General features: G+C 38.9%; 1 pseudogene across 1 annotated transcript; it reads left to right on the plus strand.

The window, feature by feature from the left end:
• The first annotated feature begins 5,314 nt into the window (after positions 1–5,314).
• On the plus strand, positions 5,315–7,761 carry LOC116544914 (annotated as a pseudogene). The gene is made up of 2 exons (XR_004266094.1): positions 5,315–5,398; positions 6,827–7,761. The product of XR_004266094.1 is annotated as a cofilin-1 pseudogene (transcript).
• The last annotated feature ends 16,608 nt before the right edge of the window (positions 7,762–24,369 follow it).

A 24,369-nucleotide genomic window follows, 5' to 3' on the forward strand; every position in this document is an offset into this window, starting at 1 on the left:
AAACTCAGAAGAAATGTAGGCCGGGCGCGGTGGCTCAAGCCTGTAATCCCAGCACTTTGGGAGGCCGAGGCGGGTGGAACACCTGAGCTCAAGGGTTTCGAGACCATCCCGGTCAACATGGTGAAACCCCGTCTCTACTAAAAATACTAAAAAACATTAGCTGGGCATGGTGGTGTGTGCCTATAATCCCAGCTACTCAGGAGGCTGAGGCAGGAGAATTGCCTGAACCCAGGAGGCGGAGGTTGCGGTGAGCCGAGATTGCGCCATTGCACTCCAGCCTGGGTAACATGAGTGAAACTCTGTCTCAAAAAAAAAAAAAAAAAGAAGAAATGTAACAAACTATTAAATTCTGAAAACTACTGAAGTTTATAATATTTTTCTAATGTGAAATACTAAAGTTAATAAGTTACTTTTCTTTGAATGCTTCATCCTTAATTTCATGAAGAAAATCGTCTTATCATAATGGACAAAGGCAAAATGTTTTCTGTTATCATCTAGTTATAATCTGTATCAAGTATATAATATGCTCTAGTGGGTAAAAAACAATGTCAAAGAGGCCTAAATTTATTAATTTTAAAATAAGATAATTCAACTAGATTCATTCTTGTGTTTTACAGGCATGAAGGTATTCTGGAAATACATCTACTAATATTGGAAATGTTATTCCTGACTCTTGTTGGGAAGATAAAATAGCTAGCAGATTAATTGCCAAATTATATTCAAGAAGTTTTTACAAAACAGATTTTATGGCTTAATACATCACAAAGCTACAATAATGAGCACTGAGAATTACATTATTTTAAATTAGGATGAGTTAGGAACAGGCTTATATTTTTGATATAATATTCTTGTCCTAATTTCAGCCCATGAGTAAGTAATTATTTCTCACCTCCTGCATGGCTTTGGTATTAGTCAACTTCCAGAAGAGTTTCTTTTCCAGACAAAGTTACAAATTACTAAAAATTTAATTTAAAGATGGAATTGACTTTATTTGTGATTGTAGAATTTTTTATGGATTCTATTTAGGAGCTCAAACAACACTGATTCACTTGATTTAGCTTCAAATGAGTGATGAAGTCTAGCTTAGCAGGTATTTTGTTGTCAATATTCTTTGTCTAAGATTCCCCAGCTTTTCCTGGATATTAATACACTATTAGGTGTGCAGTTTCTTTAATTTCGGTTCAAAGAAAGCAGAGATACATCCATTTGTTTCCATCCTAAACAAGCCCTGCAACTCAACCCCACTGACCGCAAAGCCCACTTCCTGTCCTCAACCCAGGTCTGGCATGAAGATCTGCCCGGGAGAATCTCCCATGAAGAGCGTTTTCACAAGTGCCATTTCATAAAATGACAGTTAGATAGATTTGGAAGGAGACTGAACAGGATCCTGAGTGAGTGCAAGCCCATGTGTCAGATAGTAGACTGCAGAGTCAGAGGTTAGTGAGTACTAAACACATCTGCAGTGAGGAAACAGAGCCATCAACTGAGCATAACTATCGCCTGGGTTGATGGCACCATTTTTGAATTCTCCTTCTTTTCTCTTTTTCTCTAGACTTGTTTCTTAGGTAAGATTAGTACTGAGAAGTCACTTCACAGTGTATAGTATGACAACCAGAGTTTCACATATGCCTTTTTCTTTGATGTCACAATCCTGTAATTAGGAAGTAACTGATATGTTGAAAAAAGGTTCTCTCATTTTGAGGCCAGGCGCAGTGGCTCATGCCTGTATCCCAGCACTTTGGGAGGCCAAGGCAGGTGGAACACCTGAGCTCAAGAGTTTGAGACCAGCCTGGCCAACATGGTGAGACCCCATCTCTACTAAAAATACAAAAATTAAATGAGTTCAGCGGCATGTGCTTATAACCCTAGCTACTCAGGAGGCTGAGGTAGGGGAATCATTTGAGCCCCAGAGGGCAGAGGTTGCAGTTAGCCAAGATTGCATGATTGCACTCCAGCACAGGTGACAGAGTGAGACCTTTGTCAAACAAACAAGAAAAAACACCAAAAACAAACAAAAAACACCAAAAAGTGGGATGTCTCTATGCTTTCCCCCAAACTACTATCTCATTTTAGTGAAGATCACACATTATGTGAGAGCCAGGCGTATGTGGCTGGACACAGCCTCCCCTTCAAGTCACAGACCCCACGGTCTCTGCTAGTCCCTGGTGAGCACAGAGTCACCAAGGGAGACCTAGGTCACCAGTATCACACAGCTTTTTCTTTCTTCTGGTCCTGAACTTCAAAGTCTTCCTCCCATATCTGAGCCCTAACCCCCAACCTTCATTCTGTCTCCTCTGAAATCTCTTCCCAGAGCCAGTGTTCCCTTCTCATTGCAGAGATGCCTCTCTTCTGTGCTGAGTTTAAAGCCTGGGCTCTCCTCTCTTCAGCTGCCTTGTGAGTCTGTAAGTGTGTGTTGGTGAAGGCAGGGATGAGAAGACAGGCCAGTAGAGTCACCAGCACTGGCTCAAGGTCTCAGATCATATTTTATACTCTTGACCAGGAGAGACTTCTCTGTGATTCTAATGACATTAATTTCAAGCATTTTTCTGTTTGTTTGAGAAATTACATTGAAGTTCCCAAATTATAAAATTGAAAAGATGTAATAATTTACCATTGGAAATATGATAGAGGGTTGGCTATAAAATTAACTCAGGACAATGTATTCATCATAAACAGATAGTTTTGGTGAAAGAAAGTTCCATATCCAGCTAGCACCTTCTTCAATATCTGCTAAGAAAAAGCAAAGGAAACTTGAAGAGAACGTAGACTTAGAAATTTCATCTTACTGTGCGTTAATTTCCTGAGCCACATGGGAAAGAGAAGAAGCTGTTGCGTGTTAGACTAACTAGTTTTACTGAATGTTGTCTGTTAATTTAAAAATTAATATTTTTACCAAGGGCATAAATTCTGAAAGTTATTCACTAAACATCGAAGAATATTTTTAGTACATAAGATTTTTAAAAACATTGACACCTTAACTAAATATAACACAAATTTAAAAGAAAAAGTAACTAGAAAATAAAAGAAGCATCTGACAAGTACGTGATGCACCCTCTGTTGTGCCAGCTGCTCCTGTTTGTTGAGAGTCCCTCCTCTGTTCTGCCTCCTCCATCTCATTGCTGATTCCTCTTTTTGTCTATTTTTAATTTCCCTATTCCATTCTCAGGTAACCATCTCTCACTCTTTTGGTGTCTTTTTATGTCCAACCTCACCCACACCACTTTCATTCTTTATTTTACCTTCTCTAGTTCTCCCCAACTCTTTATTATTTATTTATTAGACAGAGTCTTGCCTTGTTAAGCCACTGCACCTGGTTTTCCTAACTCTTCTTTACTCACTGTTTCTCTGGTTCTTCTTCTTTGTGGCTGTCTTCTTTCCTCATTCTTCTCACCTCGATATTTAGAGATAGAATAGTCTGGGCCCTGCCCAGGAATGGCACGTGTGAGGTGAGGACAAAGGAAGATGAGATTTCACAGGACAGTACAGTCACTTTCCCTAGCCCAGGCTCAGTTGGCTACCTGGGCAGTGACTGAGAAAGCGTTTCCTGGAAAGCAGCACTGTATGGCCTCAGGGGGCTCTCAGGGAAGAGCAGAGTTCTCTCTAACTTTACTGTAAGTTTCTATAATTTTACATCTAACTTTCATTTTCTAAATTTCTGTGTGTCTTGTGTGGGGTGTAAAGAATGAGGCTTATAAAATGTGTACTTCTTAGGAGATACATAGATTCACTTTCGCATAACATTTTTTTCTTATTTCCAGAAATAGAATAGATAAATCAGAAATAAAGCCAAACACAAGCAGTAAATTTTCAACAAAGCAGACAAAAACATACACTAAAAAAACCCCACTTTATTCAATAAATGACACTAAAAAATTGTTTAGCCACATGTAGAATAATAAAACTGAATTCCTGTCACCATATAGAAAACTTAACTCAAGATGGAATAAAGACTTACATCTAAGCCCTAAACCTACAAATATTCTTAGAAAAAGAATAGAAAAACTTAGAAAAATTCTTAGAAAGACTTAGAAAAATTATTCTGGATATTGGCCTAGGGAAAAAAAAATTATTACTAAGAAAGCAATAGCAAATGCAACAAAAACAGAAATAAATAAATGGGACCTAATTAAACTAAAAATCTTCTGCACAGAGAAAGAAATAATCAACCGAGTAAGTGGACAGGCTACAGAATGGGAGAAAGTATTTGCAAGCCATGTATCCAACAAAGGACTAATGTCCAGAATCTATAACCTCATATAAATCAGCAAGAATAGAACAAACAATCCCACTAAAAAGTGAGAAAAGGACTTGCACAGGTATTTATCAGAAGAAGATATACAAATGGCCAACAAATCTATGTGATGTTCAGCATCACTATTTATTAGGAAGATGCAAATTAAAACAACAATGAATACCGCCTTATTTCCTGCAGAATGGTCATTATTAAAAAGTCAGAAAACAACAAAAGCTTTCATGGATCTGGTGAAAGGGGAATGATGATTATACACTGCTAGAAGAAAGGTAAATTACTACAACCACGTCAGAAAACAGTATAAAGATTCCCAAAGAACTAAAAGCAGATCTGCTATTCAATCCACTAGTCCAAATTCTGGGAACCCACCCAAAGAAAGAAAAGTAAATATAAACGAGACACCTGCATGCAGATGTTTAGTGCAGTACAATTCACACTTGCAAAGGTGTGGAACTAATAAAAGTGTCCATCAACTGATGAGTGGATAAAAATGTGGTCATGGAATACTACTTAACCATGAAAAGAAATGAAATAGTGTATTTTGTAGCGCCTTTGCTAAAACTAGGCATATTCTCCTAAGTACAGTAACTCAGGAATGGAAAACCAAATACCACATGTTCTTGCTTTTAAGAGAGAGCTGAGCTTTTCTATGCAAAGGCATACAAAGAGGTTTAGTGGACATTGGAAACTCAGAATAGGGAGGCTAAGAGGGGAGTAAGTTATAAAATATTACCTATTGGGTACAGTGAACACTTTTCAGGTGACAGTTACAATAAAACCCCAGGCTTCACCATTATACACTTTATCTGTGTAACTGAAAATTATTTGTACCCCTAAAGCTTTTGAAATAAAAAAACAAAAAAAAATTATGCATACTATAGTTTCACATATGGTCAATAAAGAAAAAATTAAAAAAAAAATAAGGAGAGGGATCCAAGATGCCCCATTAGGAGCAGCTCAGGATAGCAATTCCCAGTGAAAGCGTGGAGGGTGAGTGGATGCCGCATTTCAAGACGGATTTTTATTGCCCACAGACTAGGAGATTCCAGGCAGAGGAACCCCATGGGTCACCAGCGCAGCTGTTTTGGCTGGCGCGGCTGTTTTGCCGGTGCCCTGGCACAGCAGTTCTCCATACCAAATACACGGGTCTGGGTGCTGTTTTAGCTTGCGATTGGAGCTCCAGGGAGGCAGAGTTGCCCATTCATCTGATTAAAAAGGGGACTGAAACAGGGAGCCAGGCCAGGAGATTTCTGGGCAGAAAAGCGCCACGAATCTTAGTGCCGCTGTTTCAGCTGGCACAGTGGGTCTCTGCATGGGAAATCACACAGATCCCAGTGCCTTTTCAACAGGCGACTGGGAGACAATAACATCTGGGAGACATTCAACCATTCAACTAAAAAAAAAAAAAAAAAAAAAAGGTTCTGAGGCAGGGAGCCAGGTGATCAGGCTCGGCTGGTCCCACTCCCACAAAAAAACAGCAATCTGAAGTGCTCTTGATTGAGAGTTTCACAGCAAGCACAGCTGAACCCGGGACAGTCCAGCTCTGTGGGGGAGGGGTGTCTGCCATTACCAAGGCAGTCCGCCATTACCAAGGCAGTCCACCACTACAGAGGCAGTTTGCCATTGCTGAGGCAGCCCGCCATTGCCAAGGCAGCCCGTCATTACAGAGAGAGTCCACCATTATAGAGGTGGGCCGCCATTGCCAAGGCAGTTCTAACCATACCCATATAAACAAGACTGCAGGGAAGTTCACATGGCAGCTGAGCGGAGCTCACAACAGCACAGTGAAGCCTCTGCAGGCAGGCAGTGACTAGGTTGCCTCCTCACTGGGCAGGGCAGCCCTGAAAAAAAGGCAGCAGCACAACATAAACTCATAAATAAAGCCCTAACTCCCCAGGACAGAGCACCTGGGAACAAAAAAAGGGGTGGGGGGTTTATGAGTTCCGTTGCAGCAGACTTAAACTTATCTGACCAGCAGCTCTGAATGAATGATGGAGCTCACAGCTCAGCACCAGAGCTCCTATAAAGGACAGACTGTCTCCTCAAGCAGCTCACTGACCCCCGTATATCCAAATAGTCACCTCATAAAGGAGAGCTCAGACTGACATCTGGCGGGTATCCTTCTGGGACAAAGATAGTGGAAGAAGAAACTGGCAGCAACCCTTACTGTTCTGCAGCCACTGCAAGTGATCCTCAGGCAAGCAGGGCCTGGAGTGGACCTCAGCAGTCCTACAGCAGAGGGGCCAGGCTCTTAGAAGGAAAACTAAGAAACAGAAAGAAATAGCTTCATCATCAACAAACTGGACATCCACTCAGAGACCCAATCTGAAAGTCAATAACTACAAAGATGACAGGTGGTTAAATCCACAAAGATGGGAAGAAACCAGCACAAAAAGAATGAAAATGCCCGAAACCAGAACGCCTCTCCTCCTCCAAGGGATCACAGCTCCTCACCAGCAAGGGAACAAGGCTGGATGGAGAATGAGTGTGATGAATTGACAGAATCAGGTTTCAGAAGGTGCATAATAAGAAAATTCTGTAAGCTAAAAGAACATGTTCTAACCCAATGCAAAGAAACAGTTTACTAGAACTGTGCTCTTCTGCCTGAGTGACGACAAGAAGAACATCATCCTGGAGGAGGGCAAGGAGATCCTGGTGGGCAATGTGGGCCAAACTGTCGATGACCCCATGCCACCTTTGTCAAGATGCTGCCAGATAAGGACTGCCTCTATGCCCTTTATGATGCAAGCTATGAGACCAAGGAGAGCAAGAAGGAGGACCTGGTGTTTATCTTCTGGGCTCCTGAGTCTGCGCCCCTTAAGAGCAAAATGATCTATGCCAGCTCGAAGGACACCATCAAGAAGAAGCTGACAGGGATCAAGCATGAATTGCAAGCAAACTGCTACGAGGAGGTCAAGGACCACTGCACTCTGGCAGAGAAGCTGGGGGGCAGTGCCGTCATCTCCCTGGAGGGCAAGCCTTTGTGAGCCCCTTCTGGGCCCCTGTCTGGAGCATCTGGCAGCCCCACACCTGCCCTTGGGGGTTGCAGTCTGCCCCCTTCCTGCCAGACCAGAGGGGCTGGGGGAATCCCAGCAGGGGGAGGGCAATCCCTTCACCCCAGTTGCCAAACAGACTCCCCACCCCCTGGATTTTCCTCCTCTCTCTATCCCTGACGGTTCTGGCCTTCCCAAACTGCTTTTGATCTTCTGATTCCTCTTGGGTTGAAGCAGACCAAGTTCCCCTGAGGCCTCCCAGTTGTGGGGGGAGCCTGTATTTTTTTTTAACAACATACCCAATCCCCACTTGTTCCTCCCCCTTCCCATGCTGGCAAATTCTAACCGCAATAGTGACTCTGTGCTTGTCTGTTTAGTTCTGTGTATAAATGGAATGTTGTGGAGATGACCCCTCCCTGTGCCGGCTGGTTCCTCTCCCTTTTCCCCTGGTCACTGCTACTCATGGAAGCGGACCACTAAGGGACCTTCGATTAAAAAAAAGACAATAAAAAAAAAGAACCTTGGAAAAAGATTTGACAAAATGCTAACAAAAATAAACAACTTAGAGAGGAATATAAGTGAATTGTTGGGGCTGAAAAACACAACATGAGAACTTTGTGAAGCATACACAAGTTTCAACAACCAAATTGGCCAAGCAGAAGAAAGGATATCAGAGGTCGAAGATCAACTTAATGAAATAAAACGAGAAGGCACGAATAGAGAAAAAAGGGCAAAAAGGAATGAACAAAGTCTCCAAGAAATATGGGACTATATGAAAAGGCCTAATGTACGTTTGATAGGTGTACCTGAATGTGACGGAGAGAATGAATCCAAGCTGGAAAATACTCTTCGGGATATTATCCAGGAAATCTTCCCCAACCTAACAAGGCAGGCCAAATTCAAGTCCAGGAAACACAGAGAACACCACAAATATATTCCTCAAGAAGAGCAACTTCAAGGCACATAATCATCAGATTCACCAGGGTTGAAATGAAGGAGAAAATACTAAGGGCAGCCATAGAGAAAGGTCAGGTTACCCACAAAGGGAAGCCCATCAGACTCACAGCAGATCTCTCAGCAGAAACCCTACAAGCCAGAAGAGAGTGGGGACCAATATTCAACATCCTTAAAGAAAAGAACTTTCAACGCAGAATTTCATATCCAGTCAAACTAAGTTTCATAAGTGAAGGAAAAATACAATCCTTTGTGAACAAGCAAATACTCAGAGATTTCATCACCACCAGGCCTGCTTTACAAGAGCTCCTGAAAGAGGCACTAAACTAAATATAGAAAGGAACAACCAGTACCAGACACTCCAAAAACCTACCAAATGTTACAGAGCATCAACACAATGAAGAAACGGCATCAACTAATGGGCAAAAGAGCCAGCTAGCATCAAAATGGCAGGATCAAATTCACACATAACAATATTAGCCCTAAATGTAAATGGACTAAATGCCCCAATCAAAAACACAGACTAGCAAATTGGATAAAAAGCCAAAACCTATTGGTGTGCTGTATCTAGGAAACCCATCTAACATGCAAGAATACACAAAAGATCAAAATAAAGGGATGGAGAAAGATTTACCAAGCAAATGGAGAGCAAAAAAAAAAAAAAAAAAAAAGCAGGAGTAGCAATTCTCATCTCTGATAAAATAGACTTTAAACCAACAAAGATCAAAAGAGACAAAGAAGGACATTACTTAATGATAAAAGGATTAATGCAACAAGAAGAGCTAATGATCCTAAGTATATATGCACCCAATACAGGAGCACCCAGATACATAAGGCAAGTTCTTAATGACTTACAAAGAGACTTGGACTCCCACACAATAACAGTGGGAGACTTTAACACCCCATTGTGAATATTAGACATGTCAATGAGACAGAAAATTAACAAGGATATCTAGGACTTGAACTCAGAGACCTGGACCAAGCAAACCTAATAGAGATTTACAGAACCCTCCACCCCAAATCCACAAAATATACATTCTTCTCAGCACCACATCGCACCTACTCTAAAACTGACCACATAATTGGAAGTAAATCACTCCTCAGCAAATGTAAAAGAATGGAAATTGTAACAAACAGTTTCTCAGACCACAGTGCAATCAAGTTAGAACTCAGAATTCAGAAACTACCTCAGACCGCAGAGCCTCACGGAAACTGAACAACTGGCTCTTGAATGTTAACTGGATAAACAATGAAATGAAGGCAGAAATAAAGATGTTCTTCGAAACCAACAAGAATGAAGACACAACATACCAGAACCTCTGGGACACATTTAAAGCAGTCTCTAGAGGAAAATATATAGCAATAAAGGCCCACATGAGAAGCAAAGAGAGATCTAAAATCGACACCCTGTTATCAAAACTGAAAGAGCTCGAGGAGCAAGATCAAAAAAACTCAAAACCTAGCAGAAGACAAGAAATAACTAAGAGCAGAATTAAAGGAGATAGAGACAAAAAACACCCTTCAAAAAATCAATAAATCCATTAGCTGGTTTTTGAAAAGATCAACAAAAAACACAGACCACTAACCAGATTAATAAAAAGGAAAAGAGAGAATAATCAAATAGAGGCAACAGAAAATGATAAAGGGGATATCACCACAAATTCCACAGAAATTCAAACCATCATCAGAGATTATTACAAACAACTCTATGCACATAAACTAGTAAACCTGGAAGAAATGGATAAATTCCTGGACACTTGCATCCTCCCAAGCCTAAACCAGGAAGAAGTTGAACCCTTAATAGACCAATAACAAGGTCTGAAGTTGAGGCAGAAATTAAGAGCCTATCACCCAAGAAAAAGCCCAGGTCCAGATGGGTTCACAGATGAATTCTACCTGACATACAAAGAGGAGTTGGTACCATTCTTTCTGAAACTATTCCAAACAATACAAAAAGAGGGAATCCTTCCAAAATCATTTTATGAGACCAATATTATCCTCATACCAAAACTTGGCAGAGACTCAGCAAGAAAAGAAAACTTCAGGCCAATATCCATGATGAACATAGATGCAAAAATCTTCAGTAAAATACTGGCCAACCAATTACAACAGCATATAAAAAAGCTTATCCACCATGATCAAGTAGGCTTCATCCTGGGGATGCAAGGCTGGTTCAACATATACAAGTCTATAAACGTAATTCACCACATAAACAGAACCAAAGACAAAAACCACATGATTATCTCAATTGATGCAGAGAAGGCCTTTGGCAAAATTCAACAGCCCTTTATGCTAAAATCCCTCAATAAACTAGGTATTGACGGAACGTATCTCAAAATAATAAAAGCTATTTATGACAAACCAATGGCCAATATCATAATGAATGGGTAAAAACTGGAAGCATTTACTTTGAAATCTGGCACTAGACAATGTTGCCCTCTCTCACCACTCCTATTCAATATGGTACTGGAAGTTCTACCCAGAACAGTCAGGCAAGAAAATGAAATAAAGGGTATTCAAATAGGAAAGGAGGAGGTCAAATTATCTCTATTTGCAGACGACATGATTGTATATCTGGAAGACCCCATCGTTTAAGCCCAAAATCTCCTGAAACTGATAAGCAACTTCAGCAAAGTCTCAGGATACAAAATCAATGTGCAAAAATCACAAGAATTCCTATACACCAATAAGAGACTTAAAGAGAGCCAAATAAAGAACAAACTGCCATTCACGATTGCTACAAAGAGAATAAAATACCTAGGAATACAACTAACAAGGAATGTAAAGGACCTCTTCAAGGAGAACTACAAACCACTGCTCAATGAAATAAGAGAGGACACAAATAGATGGAGAAACATTCCATGTTCACGGTTAGGAAGAATCAATATCGTGAAAATGGCCACACTGCCCAAAGTAATTTACAGATTCAATGCCATTGCCATTAAGCTACCAATGATCTTCTTCACAGAACTGGAAAAAACCACCTTAAACTTCATGTAGAACCAAAGAGAGCCCTCATAGCCAAGTCAATTCTAAGCAAAAAGAACAAAGCGGGAGGCATCACACTACTGGACTTCAAACTATACTACAAGGGTAGGGTAATCAAAATAGCATGGTACTGGTACCAAAACAAAGATATTTAACTGATTTCTACTATATATATATAAACTTTAATCTATGGGAACCATAGTTCTCCCCAGTCCAGGCTCTGCACAAAGCATCCAGATTTCTATTGAAAAATTAGGCCACAAAATGATCTAGCAGACACAATCCTTTTAGTATGTAATACTCATTTGAAATGAGGTCATGAATTAGAGGCAGTGAGCTGAATATGTATTTAGATCAGAGAAAAAATACTAAAATTTTTGTCTGTGTTATTTGTCTAATATTTTAATCTTTTCTGGCCCACATAAGGCCACAAAATACATATCGTTCTGCATATATGACCTAAATATATGCAGAAACATAATAAAGTAATTCTGATTCATAGTTATTAAGTAAGTCCATGTATTGTTTTACCTGTACTGAATCGTGAACCTTAAAATATGGAGGCTATTGTGCATTGAGTCAAGATTCTTCTGTTGCTTCTTCTGAGTGTAACAAGGCAACAGATTCCAATTGAGCTGAAATTGCGGTGGTATGGTATTGAGAGCTATTAGTTGCTTGTTTCTGGCAGTTGAGATAAATATGTCCCTTTGACTGATTAAGCATGAAACAGTTAAAACAATTGTGCAGTTTCTCCTTTATAAACTTAAACGTATCATATATAGAGCAATGTTCTACCTCAGCTATGATTTTTCTGTGAGCCAAGAACAGTCTCACTATCTGAATTATCTTACGTATTTATATAAATGGATCAGTGCAGTTTTAAGAGACCTTGAAAACAGTTGAATTGTTTTAAATTTTATAAGAGAAATTAAGTTCACTATGGAGAATTTTTGTAACCATCGTACCGCTGAATTGTTGTAAGTTGAGTATTTAATTGGTTTGATAAAATAATAATGCCTGCATCCAGAAAAAATAACATGAGAACATGACTTCTGAATTATTTGGTAAAGTTTTACAAAAGATTTTGATTAAGACATGAAGAATTTTTTTTAATATTAAGTATTTTTAACAGCATGGGAGGATGTGTCTGCAATAAGTAGAGTCTCAATAAAAAGATCTCCACTTGAACATTTTGAAGTAACTTCATAGATGGCATAAACTCAGAAAATGGGTTGTTTGTTATCTTGAAAATTGATCAGTAAATATAACTTCTGAGGTACAAGACCTAATACCTGGGTGATAAAATAATCTGTACCACAAGCCCCCATGACAGAAGTTTACCTATGTGACAAACCTGCATTTGTACCCTGAACTTAAAATGAAAGTTAAAAAGAAAATCAAGAGCAGGACCTTGCAACAATTTCCTTTAGAAATATTAAAGAGATTTTATTGAAGGGATCTCTGATATGGAAACTAAACTGGAAAGGAACCTGGATTATTTTGAAGGAATATAGTTAGTATAAATGTTTCCACGTCCTCATTTCAAGACCCTGTGAATATATTATGTAAGATGACAAAAAAATAAGGTAAAGATTGCATCATTTACTAAAAAGCTGACTTTATCATAGATTATTCTGCATCATCAAGGTAGGCCCCATGAAATTACAGGGTACTTAAATGTGAAAGAGGGAAGAAAGGAAAAACATGCCATAGTTATTTTTTTCTGTTCATGTTTCATTTCCTTTGTTTTATAAATGCATAAAATCTATGAAAAAGCATAATTAGTTTATACGTAGTTTCATGTTTGTACATATTCCAGTAATAAAAATATAAATCAACAACTAAATTCACAAGACTGCTTTTCTTTAAAAGCGAAATATATCACTCACAGTTGGTAAACACTGCAGTGGTAAGAATCAAGAATGAGAGCTCATTTTGACAGAGAGGAAAGGAAAATCATGACAGGAGAGTTAGGGATCCCCGACAGCGCCACCTAGGGGACAGAGAGCAAAACAGGGAGCGCCCATGGGGGCCAGAGAAACATCTCTAGGATACCAGCCCATATGCAGCATTTGCAGGGTCTGAAAAGTCACTGTTGTTCCGTCCACATCATTTTTTAATACAAAACAGAAGATCAAAGGACATTCAATATGCTCCGGCGGGGGAGAGATGCTTTGCAGTAGATGATCAGGTTGGGAGAACTCTCCTCTGGGGCAGCAATCCCCAATGCTCTTTGATTCCCGGATCCCTGGGCCATCCTGAATGTCTTCACTCACACTTAGCAACCAAAGAATTGCCTTACTCTCCCTCCAGCTCCTGAATTGCTCCTAAAGCCAACCTTGCGCCAGGTTCATGATAAAACTGGAGAAGCCCAGGGAACCGGGGACAGACAGCCTCTTGGGGGCAGAGGGGAAAGTGAAATACTTTCGTTGGAAACAAGCTGCACAATCGCACGTATCTGACATCCTTGTGGTCAGGCAGTATCTAAATGGAGCATTTGTTTTTTTAGTTTGATTACTTCTCTCAATTGTCCTCTTAATTTACTCCTGCTCCTGCGAAGTTGTTATATTTTTCTTTAACTCTTTTCTGCACTTTAAGCATTGTTGTAACGTCTTGAAAATTTCTAGTTGTCTACATTAAAAGGTTTAAGAATATGTAGCATCTTTTTTTTCTAGAAGCACAAATATCCACACTGTGCATATGACTAAAATATTTTACCTGTGCCTTGGGCAGCATAAAACAGTATCTTGTGAGACATCTCAAGTTTCAACATTCAGCGCATCCTTCTCTCTCAAATATGCCATGTGGTAATAGCAGTTTGTAAAGGGTAATTTTTCGGATATTTAAATTTTATTTTATATTTTATGCACATTTCTGAAAACAGATAATTCACTACAGTGAACTGACCTTGATGCAGACAAAAATCACTGTTATTATGCAACGTTAACATTGATATAATTATTTGCCTTAAAGCTTTTTGCTCCAAATACCATGCCCCTAACTTTATAAAAGAAATGTTTATTTTTCACTCATCTTATATGTTAATTAAAAGAGGCTTAAATATAATTTTCATATGCCTATATAGTTTTTATAGGTCAAAATTTATAAATTCCACTGTCATTTCAGTTGCCTAAAAAAATAACGTGTTGAATTTCTGTTCTCATACAGTTAGTAAGATTGTTAGGCCTAAAACTTTGCCAATTGTTTTCTCTCCCTTGTATTGGGATATAATGCGAATCTTTCACTTGCTAGTAAGAAAATTAATTCTACCAATTAATTAATCAAATTTCCTAATCTAGTTACTTAACATTTTTCACATTTATTTAGTTTCCATATAGTAAAATTTTTATTCTATGATGTTCTTAATTTTTATTTAATATTATTGTAAATGGATTGATCTGTCATTTATTATGTATTTCTGTATTATAAATTCTGAATTCTAAGGTATTTTAAGAGGTATAAATGGCTTATCATAGTTTCTAACACATTCTAACACATTGTAGAAGCTACTAAGTACTGACAACTCTGACTCATCAAGCGCTTATTTTCATACCATTGTTATTTACTGAATTATTTTGTATTTTTATTTATTTGAATTTATTTTCTGTACTCTCTAAATATTTATGAAAGAGGTGTTAGACCAATGTATCATCTTGATAAAATTTCATGTCAAATAACATGCATATATATATATATATATACACACACACATATATATATTGTGAAGTGTGTGTGTATATATATAGGGAAGTGTGTGTGTGTGTGTGTGTGTGTGTGTGTATACACACACACATATATCGCTTATATTTATATTCTCAATCCTATAACAGGAAAATGTTTGGGTCATTCATTGATTATTACAAAGCCTTTTCCTCCTACATCATACTTTCTGAAACTTTTATGCCAACTGCCTAGAAAATTTAGAAATGTGAATTATTACCAATTAAAACTGAATATCTTGATAGGCCCACATTAACAAAGGAAACTTAAGAAGATATAGGATATATGAGTAGAACAAGATATTAAATTGTTTCCAAAAAAAGTCAAATAGCTTAAATGTAAATATTACAAAATATTTAAAAGAGGAGAAGTTTCCTGGTCATTTGATTTGGCTACTATTACAAAAAGAAAGCCAGATAACAGCAACATATGTCAATAATAATATGTGGAGCCTCCACCAAGATGGCCAAATAGAAACAGCTCTGGAGTGCAGCTCCCAGCAAGAGAGATGAAGGCGAGTGATTTCCACATTTCCAAATGAGGCATCATGTCCATTTCAATGGGACTTGTTGGAGAGTGGCTACAACCCAAAGATGGGAAATCAAGGCAAGGTGAGTGCTGCCTCACCCAGGAAGTACATCTGACTGTAGGATCGGGGGCTTTCCTCCTGCAACATTCCGGTTCAGATTCTGCACTTCACCCAAGCCTTCTGTAACTTACAGACCAGGAGAACTTCACCAAGCTGAAAAGCACCTGTGAGTTACCTGCACAGAGCTGAGCAGCAATCTTGGTCAGTGCTGTGGGTTGTCAGCACAGATCTAAGCAGACACACGGGCTACTGCCAAGACAGCCTATGGGATGGAGCTACCCACCCCCCAGAAAGAAGGGGAGCCGAAAGCAAAGAGTCAGGCGATATGGCTAGATGGGTCCTTCCCCAACAAAGCCCAGCAAACTGAAGCCCTCTCACTTCAGAGTTTCACAGCCAACACATCAGTTTGAGTTCGACCCAGAATGATCGAGCTCAGTCGGGGAAAGGGCAACCGCCATTGCAGAGGCTGGGTAATCTTCTCATGTAAACAAAAGACACAGGAAACATACACAGTAGCTTGACAGAGTCTATGGCAGCCCAGCAGCGCCTCTGCAGGCAGACAACAAACAGATGGCCTCTTCAAGTGGCTCCCTGAGAACAAAGCTACATAGATCCACAAAGATAGGAAGAAACCAGTGTGAAAAGAATGAAACCATCAAAGACCAGAACACCTCTCCTCCACCAATGGATCACAACTCTTCATCAACAAGGAAACAAAACAGGATGGAGAATGAGTTTAATGAATTGACAGAAGGAGGCTTCAGAAGGAGGGTAATAAACTTCTCTGAGCTAAAGGAACATGTTCTAACCCAATGCAAAGAAACTAAAAACTTTGAAAAAAGGTTAGATGAATGCTAAGGAGAATAAGCAGCTTAGAGAAGAATATAAACCACTTAACGGAGTTGAAAAACACAGCACAAGAATATCACAAACCACACACCAGTTTCAATAGCCGGATCAATCAAGCAGAATAAAGGATATCAGAGACTGAGGATCAACTCAAAGAAATAAAATGAGAAGGCAAAACTAGAGAAGAAAGAGCGAAAAGAAACGAACAAATTCTCCAAGAAATATGGGATTATGTGAAAAGACCTAATCTATGCTTGATTGGCAGGCCTGAATGTGACAAGAAGAATGAATCCAAGCTGGAAAACACTCTTCAGCATATTATACAGGAGAACATCTCAACCTAGCAAGGTAGGCCAACGTTCAAATCCAGGAAATACAGAGAACACCACAAAGGCATTCCTTCAGAAGAGCAACCCCAAGGGACATAATCGTCAGATTTACCAAGGTTGAAATGAAAGAAAAATGCTAAGGGCACCAAGAGAGAAAAGTCAGGTCACTCCCAAAGGGAAGCCCATCAGACCCACATCAGATCTCTCAGCAGAAACCTTGCAAGCCAGAAGACAGTGAAGGCCAATATTCAACATCCTTAAAGAAAAGAACTTGCAACCTAGAATATCATACTGAGCCAAAATAAGTTTCATAAATGAAAGAGCAATAAAACTCTTTATGAACAAGCAATTGCTCAGAGATTTCATCACCATCAGACCTGCCTTACAAGAGCTCCTGAAGGAAGCATTAAACATGGAAAGAAACAACCAGTTCCAGCCACTGCAAAAATGTACCAAATCATAAAGACCAATGATGCAATGAAGAAACTGTGTAAATTAATGGGCAAAATAACCAGCCAGTAAAAAAGTGGCAGGATCAAATTCACACATAGCAACATTAACAATAAATGTAAATGACCTAACTGCCCCAATCAAAAGACACAGACTGGCAAACTGAATAAAAAGCCAACACCCATCAGAGTGCTGTATTCAGGAGACCCATCTCATGTGCAAAGACACATACAGACTCAAAGGGATGGAAGAAGATTTACCAAGCAAATGCAGAGAAAAAACAAACAAGGGTTCCAATAATAGTCTGTGATAAAATGGACTTAAAACCAACAAACATCAAAAGAGACAAAGAAGGGCATTACATAATGGTAAAAGGATTAATGCAACAAAAAGGGCTAACCATCCTAAATATATATGCACCCAATGCAGGAGCACCCAAATACGTAAAGCAAGTTCTTAATGACCTACGAAGAGGCTTAGACTCTCACACAATAATACTGGGAGACATTAACTCTCCTCTGTCAATATTAGACAGATCAATGAGACAGAAAATCAACAAGAATATCTAGAATTTGAACACAGTTCTGGACCAAGCAGACCTAATAGAAATCTACAGAACTTGCTATCCCAAATCCAGAGAATATACATTTTCCTCAGCACCACATCACAGTTATTCTAAAATTGGTGACATAATTGGAAGTAAATCACTCCTCAGCAAATGAAAAAGACTGGAAATCATAATGAATCATCTATCAGACCACAGTGCAATCAAATAAGAATGCAGGATTAAGAAACTAATTCAAAATTGCACAACTACATGGAAACTGAACAACTTGCTCCTGAATGTTGATTGGATGAACAATGAAATGAAGGCAGAAATAAAGATGTTATTTGAAACCAATGAGAATGAAGACGCAACATACCAGAATATCTGGGACACATTTAAAGCAATGTCTATTGGGAAATTTATAGCAATATATGCCCACATGAGAAGCGAGGAAAGATCTAAAATCAACACCCTATCATAAAATAGAAAGAGGTAGAGCAGCAAGATCAAACAAATGAAAAAGCTAGCAGAAGACAAGAAACAACTAGTATCAGAGCAGAACTGAAGAAGGGAGACACGCACACACAAAAACCTTTCAAAATATCAATGAATCCAGGAGTTGTTTTTTTTTGAAAAAGTCAAAAAAATGGAAAGACCACAAGCCAGATTAATAAAAAAGAAAAGAGAGAAGTATCAAATAAATGCCATAAAAAATGATAAAGTGGATATCACCACCGAAGCCACAGAAATACAAACCAACATCAGAGATTACTAGAAACAATTCTATGCACAGAAACCAGCAAATACTGAAGTAGTGGATAAATTCCTGGACATTTACACATTCCCAAGACTAAGCCAAGAAGAAGTTGAATCTCTGAATAGTTCAATATCAAGCTCTGAATTTGAGGCAGCAATTAATAGCCTATCAACCCAAAAAAAGTCCAGGTTCAGGCAGGTTCACAGCCGAATTCTACCAGATATACAAAGAAGAGCTGGTAGCATTCCTTCTGAAACTATTCCAAACATCATAAAAAGAGGAAATTCCCCCAACTCATTTTATGAGATCAACATCATCCTGATACCAAAACCTGGCAGAGACAAAACTAAAAAAAAAAAACTTCAGGCCAATATTCATGATGAGCCCTGATGCAAAAATCTTCAATAAAATACTGGCAAACCGAATGCAGCAGCACATCAAAAACTTTAACCATTACAATCAAGTAGGCTTCATTCTGGGATGCAAGGCTGGTTCAACATACAGAAATCAATAAATGTAATCCGTCACATAAACAGAAACAAAGACAAAAACCACATGATCATTTAAATAGATGCAGAGAAGGCGTTTGACAAATTTCAACAACTAAAAATTATGAATGAATGAGGTCTTGATGGAACATATCTCAAAGTAATTAAAGTGATTTATGGCAAGCCCACAGCCAATATCATACTGAATGGGCAAAAACTGGAAGCATTCCCTTTGAAAACTGGTACTAGAGAAGGTTGCCCTCTCTCACCATTCCTATTCAATATAGTGTTGGAAGTTCTAGCCAGAGAAATCAGGCAAGGAAAAGAAATAAAGGGTATTCAATTAGGAAAAAAGGAAGTCCCAACCTAGCAGGGCGGGCCAACATTCCAATCCAGGAAATATAGAGAACACCACATAGATGTTCTTCTATTTGCAGACAACAGGATGGTGTATTCAGAAGACCCCATAATCTCAGCACAAAATCTCCTTAAGCTGATAACCATCTTCAGCAAAGTCTCAGGATACAAAATCAATGTGCTGAAATCACAAGCATTCCTATAGACCAATAACAGACAGAGAGCCAAATCATGAGTGAATCCCCATTCACAATTGCTACAAAGAGAATAAAATACCTAAGAATACAACTAACAAAGGACTTGAAGGACCTCTTCAAGGAGAACTACAAATCACTGCTAAAGGAAATTAAACGGGACACAAACTGATGGAAAAACATTCCATGCTCATTGTTAGGAAGAATCAATATTGTGAAAATGGCTTTACTACCCAAAGTACTTTACAGATTCAACATTATCCCCATGAAGCTACCACTGACCTTCTTCACAGAACTGGAAAAACCCACTTTAAACTTCATATGAAATCAAAAGAGAGTCCGCATAGCAAAGAATCCTAAGCAAAAAGAACAAAGCAGGAGGCATCACGCTACCTGACTTCAAACTATACTACAAGTCTACTGTAATCAAAACAGCATGATACTGGTACCAAAACAGACATATAGACCAATGGAATAGAACAGAGGCCTTGGAGGTAATGCCACACATCTACAAACATCTGATCTTTGACAAACCTGAGAAAAACAAGTAATGGGGAAATGATTATTCCCTGTTTAATAAATGGTGTTGGGAAAACTGGCTAGCCATGTGCAGAAAGCTGAAACTGGACCCCTTCCCGACACCTTACATTAAAATTAACTCCAGATGGATTAAAGATTTAAACCTAAGACCTAACACAATAAAAACCCTAGAAGAAATCCTATGCAAAACCATTCAGGACAGAGGCGTAGGCAAGGACTTCACAACCAAAACACCAAAAGCATTGGCAGCAAATGCCAAAATAGACAAATGGGACTTAATCACACTCCACAGCTTCTGCACAGCAAAAGAAACAGTCATTAGGGGGAATCAGCAACCAACAGAATGGGAAAAATTTTTGCAGTCTACCCATCTGGCAAAGGGCTGATATCCAGAATCTACAAAGAACTAAAACAGATTTACAAGAAAAAAACAAACAAGCCCATTTAAAAGTGGGCAAATGATACGAATAGACACTTTACAAAAGAAGACATACGTGAGGCCCACAAACATATGAAAAAATGCTCATCATCACTGGTCATTAGAGAAATGCAAATCAAAACTACATTGAGTTACCATCTCACACCAGTTAGAATGGTGACCATCAAAAAATCTGGAGACAACAGATGCTGGAGAGGATGTGGAGAAATAAGAACACTTTTACATTGTGGGTGGGAGTGTAAATTAGTTCAACCATTGTGGAAGACAGTGTGGTGATTTCTCAAGGACCTAGAAATAGAAATTCCATTCGACCCAGCAATTCCATTACTGGGTATATATCCAAAGGATTACAAATCGTTCTACTATAAGGACACGTGCACACGAATGTTCATTGCAGCACTGTTTACAATAGCAAAGACCTGGAACCAACCCAAATGCCCATCGACGATAGACTGGACAGGGAATATGTGGCACATATACACCATGGAATATTATGCAGTCATCAAAAACAATGAGTTCATGTCCTTTGAAGGGACATGGATGAACCTGGAAACCATCATTCTCAGCAAACTGACACAAGAACAGAAAATCAAACACCACATATTCTCACTCATAGGTGGGTGTGGAACAATGAGAACACATGGACACAGGGAAGGGAAATAGGGGAGGGACAGTGGGGGTGGGGAGTTGGGGAGAGATAGTATGGAGAGAAATGCCAGATAAAGGTGAAGGGGAGGAAGGCAGCAAATCACACTGCCATGTGTGTACCTATGCAACAATCTTGCATCTTCTTCACATGTACCCCAAAACCTAAAATGCAATAAAAAATAAAATTAAATTTAAAAAAAGAAAAATAAAACAATTAAAATAAATATAATGTGTACTTTTAAAAAGATATCAAATTGTTACTTTTTAATAATAATTTAAAAATTATTTCTAGAGAAGATTAAAGAAGAGTAAAAATTTTTCATTTCCTCCTCTATAGCCTTATTTTGGTATGCAATACATGAATATTTCTATTTCTATTTCCTGTGAAAATTCTAGAGTGATTTGCACAGATTTCAACTGTGCATGCTATAGACATTTCTCAAAGATTATTTTCAAAGGCATTCTTTTGATTTGTCTCATAATATCAGTTTATCCAACCCTTGATGATATTTTATATTAAATATATGGGATCAAAAAGATTTAAGTTTTAAAATAAATTTTACTTGGAGTATGGAGAAAAACATTAATTTTCACATAGAAGAGAGAGTGGGAGGACCTCCTTCTTTTCCCCAGATATCCAGGGCTGAATTCCCTTTTCCTGAGCTCAGATGACCTGCTGGGAAGTAAAAACAGATGAAGCCAGTACTCTTCACCATTTGTTGGGCAAACGGTTAATGTATGAACCTTGTGTTTTTCTATAGACCATTTGGTCTTTACCAAAGAGTTAAGTGATTGTCTCTGCCTCTGTGAACTATCAACCTCTAACAATCTGCTCCATCAAACCTGCATTCAGATTTGCACATTCTGTATGCTTGTGGGCTCTTCAAATAGACTGAAATAGTTTCTCTTGGGATTGGGCCCACTTATAATATGGATTTATTGGAGGATCCACAGGTCTCAGAGAAGCTGTGCCTGGAAGGTGCATGTCTGAGCAGGTGAAAGTCTTTTCACCACCATTCGCCATCTTTGGCACTTGACTGAGAATTAGATCTGGTAAGTAAAGAGTGAAAACAAGTGACAGAAAATATAAGTATGGTCTCTTCAGTTTTGATACTATTACAGTGACAAAATAATTTTTAGGTATTCATTAGAAAAATTTCCCTCTCTGAAGAAAAAATGACCTTTTTAGGAGAAGCTGCAGCCCTAATGAGCACAATGGATATAGAATGAAGTTTCCTGTGGCCCAGACAGATTCCCTGATGAGATGATGGTCCCACTGAGGTCAACAGCAGTGACAAGACATTTTAAAAACACAGCTGTGGAGTTTGATTAGGTCCCATTTGTCTATTTTGGCTTTTGTTGTCAATGCTTTTGGTGTTTTGGTCATGAAGTCCTTGCCTACATCTATGTCCTGAATGGTTTTGCCTAGATTTTCTTCTAGGGTTTTTATGGTGTTAGGTCTTATGTTTAAGTCTTTAATCCATCAAAAACGATGAGTTTGTGTCCTTTGTAGGGACATGGATGAACCTGGAAACCATCATTCTCAGCAAACTGACACAAGAACAGAAAATCAAACACCGCACGTTCTCACTCATAGGGGGGTGTTGAACAATGAGAACACATGGACACAGGGAAGGGAGCATCACACACTGGGGTCAGTTGGGTGGAAATAGGGGAGGGACGGTGGGGGGTGGGGAGCTGGGGAGAGACAGTAAGGGAAGAGATGCCAGATGTAGGTGATGGGGAGGAAGGCAGCAAATCACACTGCCACGTGTGTACTTATGCAACAATCTTGCATGTTCTTCACATGTACCCCAAAACCTAAAATGCAATAAAATAAATAAATGGGAAAAAAAACACAGCTAATAGGTGGCTGAATCCCCATTGTGCTATTGAGGGTTGAAGCACTCACACTTTGAGCAGCAGTTCTGGGACCTATTGAGAAGAGGTCGTATTTGGTAGTTACACAGAAAGGTAGAGATGTAGAAAAAGCCACTGCTGTGTAAGACAGACCCCAGGAGATTCTCCAGCTTCTCCAACCTGCTACCATGATGCTCACCACGTGCGGATCTCAGCCAAATTCATGTGTGACTCATTTTCGCTGGAGGGATGGTTACAGAAATATATAGCCAAACAAAATGCTAAAATATTTATTGTTGTAATTATGAAGTAAAGATGGCAGGTGGCATACAGAATTCTCTGAGATATTCTCATAAATATGTGAAAGCTAATTTTGTATGTGGCCAAGACTGGAGTTGGAGATTGTAGGCAGAGAAGTGAAGGAGGCCCAGATTTTTTGGAAATGGGACTGGGGTCACTGAAGAGGAAAACCCTAGGAAGGAGTTCTGGGAGTCATCAGTGTGGTGTTTGGACAGGAGTACTTTCCAGGCCATCTATAGGTCCTGGTTCTGGTAACACCTGTGAATCCACACTTACCTTAAGTGAGGCAGCACAGGCTCTTGCTGACAGCATGCACACCTGCGCCTCACCTTCAGATATGAGAGGTAATCCCATTACCAGCTCTTTGCCAATCTCTTGTGGAAACCTCTGCTAAGATCGTGACCAAGACATTTTCTTTATCCATTTATCTGCTGATGGACACTTATACTGTTTCCAAATCTTGGCTATTGTAAACAGCACTGTAGCAAACAGGAGTATAGACATTTCTTCAATACACCGATTTCCTTTCTTTTCTGTTTATACCCAGCAGTGGGATTGCTGGATCATATAGTAGCTCAATGTTAGTTTTTGTTCGTTTGTTTTAAGGTTACTCCAGTGTTCTTTAGAGCGGTTGTACTAATTAATTTAAATTCTCACCAGCAGTGTATAATAGTTCCTTTTTCTCCACATCCTCATCAGCGTTTGTTATTGCCTGTCATTAAGACATAAGCCATTTTAACTGGGGCAAGTTAATATCTCATTGTAGCTTTGGTTTGCATTTCTATGAGAATCAGTGATGTTGAAGGCCTTTTCATATGCCTGCTTTCCATTTGTATGTTGTATTATGAAGAATGTATAATTAAATCTTTTGCATTTTTTCATTGGATTATTATATTTTTTCCTATAGAGTTGTTAAACTCCTTATGTATTCTGGTTATTAATCCTTGGTCAGATGGGTAATCCTTTGTCAGATGAAAATATGTTTTCCTATTCTATGGGTTTTCTCTTCACTTTGTTAATTGTGTTCTTCACTGTACAGAAACTTCCTGGGTTGATGTGATTTAATTTTTTCATTTTTGCTTTGGTGTGATTTTGTTTATCCATTTTTGCTTTGA

The sequence above is a fragment of the Sapajus apella genome, unplaced genomic scaffold (genome assembly GCF_009761245.1).
Source record: "Sapajus apella isolate SASKATOON/1434 unplaced genomic scaffold, GSC_monkey_1.0 scaffold236, whole genome shotgun sequence".
Taxonomy (NCBI): domain Eukaryota; kingdom Metazoa; phylum Chordata; class Mammalia; order Primates; family Cebidae; genus Sapajus; species Sapajus apella.